Raw genomic sequence first — 6,272 nt, 5'->3', positions numbered from 1 at the left:
AATCATTATAAAATCTATATGTAATGAATGTATCTTGTTCATCAATGATCAATCCATCGGATGTAACACGTTTTAGTATACATTATACAAACAGTTTGAAAAAAAGACAATATGTATACGTACTACAAGTACTATAGATTATTGTATCATTCAGTTTTTGTCTGTTGATGAGACAGATGTTCTATCTCTAGGCAATAATTGTATTTGAATTGTGATATTTTTACATTATAAAGCAAAAGGTTGACATAAAGTTCAGAGGGGTTATGTGGGTGAAATTAACAGGTTGATGTACCATTCTTACACATGATCACCATAACAAGTGGTGTTTGTCACTGAGCAATTTTTTTTATCCTCCACCACAGGAGTAAACAATGAAAAATATTGCCACAATATCATAAAATGAGCATGACAACTGAGGCACATTATGAAACCCACAACAAGCCTTCGAAGGTTTTGACATCGATATAAAAGTGTCGTTACGAAGACCGACAAATACACTTTGGAAACTTGTGCGGTAACATGGCATCCATGTATGCCCTGGTGCTACCTATCTTGTTATCAGGGATACAGTGTTCTAAATTTTGCACAATATGTGACAAAGATAATTCGCTTTACCCCCAATCACTGCAAAAACTTGATGGGAAAAATGTGACTCTAGGACAGTTAGTGGATGGCAATGTAACTCTGCTTCTGAATGTAGCTACATTTTGAGGTATGTGCATCATAAATTACTCATTGACAGAAAGAGTTGTCTCTGTGTATGTGAAAACAATCTGTGTATTTTCAATATCTTTTTTTATATAATTTTGTAATAATGATCAAGAATAAACATTGTTACACAATAAATAAATTTATGTACAAAATCATGGTACATTGAGGGAAGAAACTGTATGTGTTGCTAGCTTTGTATATTTAATAGAACTGTCTATTTATAAACTTATGAGTAGAAGTAGAAGTCGGAATTGAATTATTCATATAAAATATGATTCATATAAGTTTTACTCGCGTAGCACTCAACAGTTTCGCATGTTGGCCACGTTGAAATTTGCAAGTATGAAATACTGCTTTATATAAATCATTTTAAATGCAAAATATGTTCAATGGCCGAATTAACATGCATGAAAGATACGTGAATCACAAGTAAGATGTTTAAGTAAAGTGTATACATTCGGTGTTTGTTGTTACTTGTAAGGGGAATTGGGGAACTTACAAAATGAGATACTATTTAAAAAGAGAAATTAAACATTTCGGCGACATTTCACTGAAAAAAAGTGTTAACACAAATATCAAACTCCAAGGTTAATTAAAAAACGGAGAGTCAGAAAATTGATAGATTAAAACCAACAAACGGAAGGAATGGAAAACAGTTGTCATATTCCTGACTTGGTTCAGGTATATTCCGAATAATATGCTTCATACTTGGTTACCCATGTCTGAAAAGTGTTAAATCCTCCTCTTGCATAGGTTAAGATGGTCAAACAGCACAAGTGAACAAACTAAAAACCAGTTGGAAAAGGCTTGACGTACATGTATTAGATCGCCGCTAATTCGCATAAATTCATAAAAAAAATCCAATAAAATAACTAACAGCCCAATGTTCCGATTTAAGCACAAACAGTTATTAAAAGCTAGCTCTTAACCTATGAAAACTTATACATTTCTCCTCTAAATGAATTTAAGAAAAAGAAAAAAAATGCATAAATACAGAAACTTGTGCGTCCTCAATAATTTTCAAATCAAGGAAAGTGACAAATATTAGATCATCTCAAGAAATTTTAAATTTAAATATGAATAAAAGTGATTAAGAACAAAGTGAATTTTAACATTTTATTTCTTTTTGTAGCTTTTACATACCAATATATACAGTTAAATGCACTTATTAAAAATGTTACAATGATGGGTACCAGCTACAACTTGTCAGTGATTGGTATCCCATGTAACCAGTTTGCCCACCAGGAACCAGCAGACAATGCTACAGAACTATACAATGGTTTACAATACGTCAGACCAGGAAGTGGATACATTCCAAAGTTCAAACTCATGAAGAAAATAGATGTCAATGGAGTTAACGAAACCTTATTTTATAAAAAATTAAAGGTAATTATTGAGTCGACATTTTTATTTCCAGCGATAAAAGTCAATATAGACATGTAACCGATGATCTTGATTCATTGTGGATTTTTTCTCACAAAATTTGTTGCACTTACATTTATTCTAAATATTGCAATACTATTATTCCAAATTCTACATTCATCAACTGTTTTTGTATTTACATTACCAGGAATCATGTCCATTACCAGAGGCAGCCATTTTTCACCCAAAGGAGAGCTTCTGGGATCCTATTTATCCAAGAGATATATCATGGAACTTCGAGAAATTTATTTTTGATCGACAAGGTCGACCTCTTCTAAGATGTCTACCAAAGGTTGAACCGGCTGATATTCAGGGTATATTAGAATTTGTGGGGAAAAGCAATTTAGATCTTCCGCGAAACCAGCTTGTAACTACCCTGACGAATAACTTCTTGCCTGGTATTGAATCGAAATATACAACCACTCTTAGTTAAATGGAATTTGATTTGTTTTAGATATATTAATGTATCGTTTAATTTTGACAAATTTGTTCCAGACCCAAGAGGAGAGCAAATTTTGATGTTTTGTTTAAAAAAATGGTTTGTGCATTGCCTTTTCTTTTAAAACGAAACCATAAGCGGTACATAATATACATATACACAAATAAAAATGTTGGCTTTTATTGAAAATATTGTTTTAAGTAAGAATAGCCAATGTCGCCTTTAACAAAGGCGGGAGATATAAAGGGAACATTCAGACTAAGAAGTTGAAAAAAACCTCACAACATAATAGCAAAAAACGAAAAAAAATAGAGTTGAAGGGGCAATAGCTGTCAAATTCATGGTCACCAATTTGACTCAAATTCTCATATTTGATTTATAACAATGTAAAACATTTATCCAAACTACCAAACGCTAAAGTAAACTGTTTACAAAGCATGGGGTAGAGAATATGTAGGTTCGTTTCGTGTGAATTTTAGTCCAGACGCCATCTAATTAGCTATCGATTTGGCCTCAGATGACCATATAAGCGATGTAATCATAAATAAAGATATGAAAAGATTAAACCAACACGTGCAATTGGATTTTTATAGTTCAGTTTGATTTTATTTTTATAGATTAAAAATAATGTTTCTCGTTGTTTTTAACAGTATAAGATGTGGTTCGAATCAGTAATCAAATGATTAACCGTAGTTTCACTTCCATTGTTGACATTCTTTTTATTTGAAAATAACCATTACACGTACAATGCATGCGTTGTCAATCTCTAATAGGGGCTTAATTGAAGTGTACATGCATACAGATTTAATGAGTTCGAAATTGAACCAGTTAGGCTGCTAAAAGTGAATTATCATTTCACTATTACACTTTCATAATTAATTGAAAAAAAATCTTCCTTTAGATTTTTTATATATCTCGTAGATAGTGCCCCTTTAAATAACAAACATTACAATTTTTAAACATTTTATTTTATAAGGTCTTGCTGCCATGGTTTTAAAGATTAAAAGCCTCGTCATTTTGAATTGTATGGATTAATATACACATGGAAAAAAGTGTTGCAACACCTTGATTTTTTAAAACTTGAAAAATCAGCCTCTTTTTTTGATGAAATATAATAAAATCGGTGTATAATAGTATTGAAACATAGTTTATGATAATATTGGCATTCAAACGAACAAAAAATGTTTGAAAAACAAAAATGATTAATATAACCACAATTTTAATAACAAAATGAAGTGTTTTTTGTACAAAAAAATGCATTTTACAACTTTTACTGTAGTCGAACTTTACATTGTCAGACATTTCAAAATTAATCTTCAGATGACTGTTCACATCACAGTTGATCGTTATACGCCAAAGAATTAGTACTTTGTGCGCAGCCTCCATTTAAACGGAAAACCGCATCTAAACGTCTTCTGATTCCTGCCATAAATCGACTAATTTGTTGCTTAGGTAGCAGCAACCATTTCTGATGTAGGGCATTGTTTATTTCATGATGTGTTTGAACTGGGTTGTCCTTTCGCGCACTTTCCGCCCAATAGTGTCCCGAATATGCTCGATATGGTTCAAATCCGGGCTACGACCGGGCCAATCAAGATGAACCGAATTCCATTTGAACATTGGACCTTCCTCCACGATCCTTATTTCCGACTTTGATGAGCTCTGCACTACATTGGAAACGGAAAACTGTGTGTCTGTTCGTTATCAAAGGTCTCCGAAATGGTCTTATCGCACGATAACCAGTAGCGATGAATCGATCTCGAACAGTTCTTGTTAAAAGGCTACTGTATGGTCACCACTCTCTTTTTAGGATTGTCTTGTATGCAATGGGTTTCCTTGTGACCAACCTTCATTATGCTTGATTTTCCCTAGCAAATGGTATAGGGGGTCTTCATTATCTCGAAAGGTCTTTAACAGCGTTTATTGCCTGATTTTTATTCTCAAAACGACTTATAGTGGAATGCTAATGACCAACACTACGTGCAGTTGTTACAGCGACATCCCTGCTTCTCTTATGCTGATAATCTGCAATCTTGCTGCAGTTAAAAGTTGTCAAGGACCCGTTACAAGGTGTCAATCACATAACTTTAAAAACTTGGTTATTTAAAGTGTTGAAAATAATGAGGATAAAAACATCTGTTTTGCTGTTTATGGGTACAGTAGCTGCATGTGCAGATACAAATTTATCGAGTCGATATTTATTGATTAAACTCAGGTGATACTTAAATAATGTTTAACCTGTTCTATTTACCAAATTATATCACAAAAAAACTACAGAGTGTTTTTTTTTTAATTTCAATTTCAATTTGGTGTTTGGTGCAATACTTTTTCCAATGTGTATATATTATACATCACCTTCCCTTTTAAAACTAATTCAGGATACTCTTGATTTATTTTGGGTTATACTTACCTGTGATGTCAAAAAGTAATCAAATTAGTTAACGTAATAGTATATATTAACAAAACACTCTGTCATGATTAATATTTTATTAGTGTATCTAAATATTAATTTAACGAAGAGCATTGTTGTATTATCATTATATTGTACAACGCAATTAGAAGGATTTCAATCAAAACTGGTGTGCTGCAGTATTGTGACATTTTGTTTACAATACACAGATAACAATACATATGTGCAAAATAACACAACTGAAATAGTACTATTTCCGGAAACGTGAGTTCATTTATGTGTAACTCATCATCCTTCACTACAGCAACCATTTCTACATTCACTATTACACAGACATTTCTCCCTCTGACATTCCACCCTCTGATGTTCAACTTAATTATGGTCGGTTTACTTCAGTTCACAATGATATACTTAGTATAATGAATAATTAGTTTTATGATTTAGTTTCACCAGTATCATTCTAAAATTTAATGGCTTAGTTTTCTCGTTTGAATTGTTTTACATTGTCTTATCGGGGCCTTTTATAGCTTACTATGCGGTTTGGACTTTGCTCATTGTTGAAGGCCGTACGGTGACCAATAGTTGTTAATGTTAGTGTCATTTTGGTCTTTTGTGGATAGTTGTCTCATTGGCAATCATACCACATCTTCTTTTTAATATATTCAATACTTTTCCCCCTCTTTTTTCACTTTGCAAACGAGAGGCAAGGGATTTCAAAAGGATATTCAAACTCAGAATTCAAAAATAAACTGACGATGTCATAAAAAACATAACGAAAAACACTGAAAAGACAAAACAAAACCAGTATACAAAACACAACAAATCAAACACAAAAAATTGCAAACGATTAAACAAAATTCATTGGATTATACAATTCGTTGGCATAATTATCTTTTAAGTAGGACTTCATTTATAAATACAGAATTGTATGTGTTCAACCATCAAATAAAAAATAATAATATGCAAATATAGAGAAAGACATATAAGAAGATTAATAAAAGATAAGATATTATCCGATTATTACATGGCATTTTTCATATCGCATGTATTGACCGAGGGATGATAACAATTGCGATATGACAAATGACATGTTATGATCTTTTTATCATATGCTTCAACAATGGAGAAAAACTGATTCGTATATATTGATCCTTTTACGTGGTTCTGTAATAGAAGTTCAAAGACTGAAAAGTTCACGGACGTCGGACCCCAAATTTACATTCGATATGAAATCGTTAGATATCATTTGCCTCAACAGAGAAGAAACACATTTTAATATGAACGAATCGA

General features: G+C 32.2%; 1 pseudogene; it reads left to right on the top strand.

Moving 5' to 3' along the window:
- Positions 1 to 293: 293 nt before the first annotated feature.
- On the top strand, positions 294 to 2,769 carry LOC134725510 (epididymal secretory glutathione peroxidase-like; annotated as a pseudogene).
- The last annotated feature ends 3,503 nt before the right edge of the window (positions 2,770 to 6,272 follow it).

The sequence above is a fragment of the Mytilus trossulus genome, chromosome 7 (assembly GCF_036588685.1).
Source record: "Mytilus trossulus isolate FHL-02 chromosome 7, PNRI_Mtr1.1.1.hap1, whole genome shotgun sequence".
In the NCBI taxonomy this organism is placed as follows: Eukaryota; Metazoa; Mollusca; class Bivalvia; order Mytilida; family Mytilidae; genus Mytilus; species Mytilus trossulus.
This window is presented reverse-complemented; position numbering and strand designations above follow the sequence as displayed.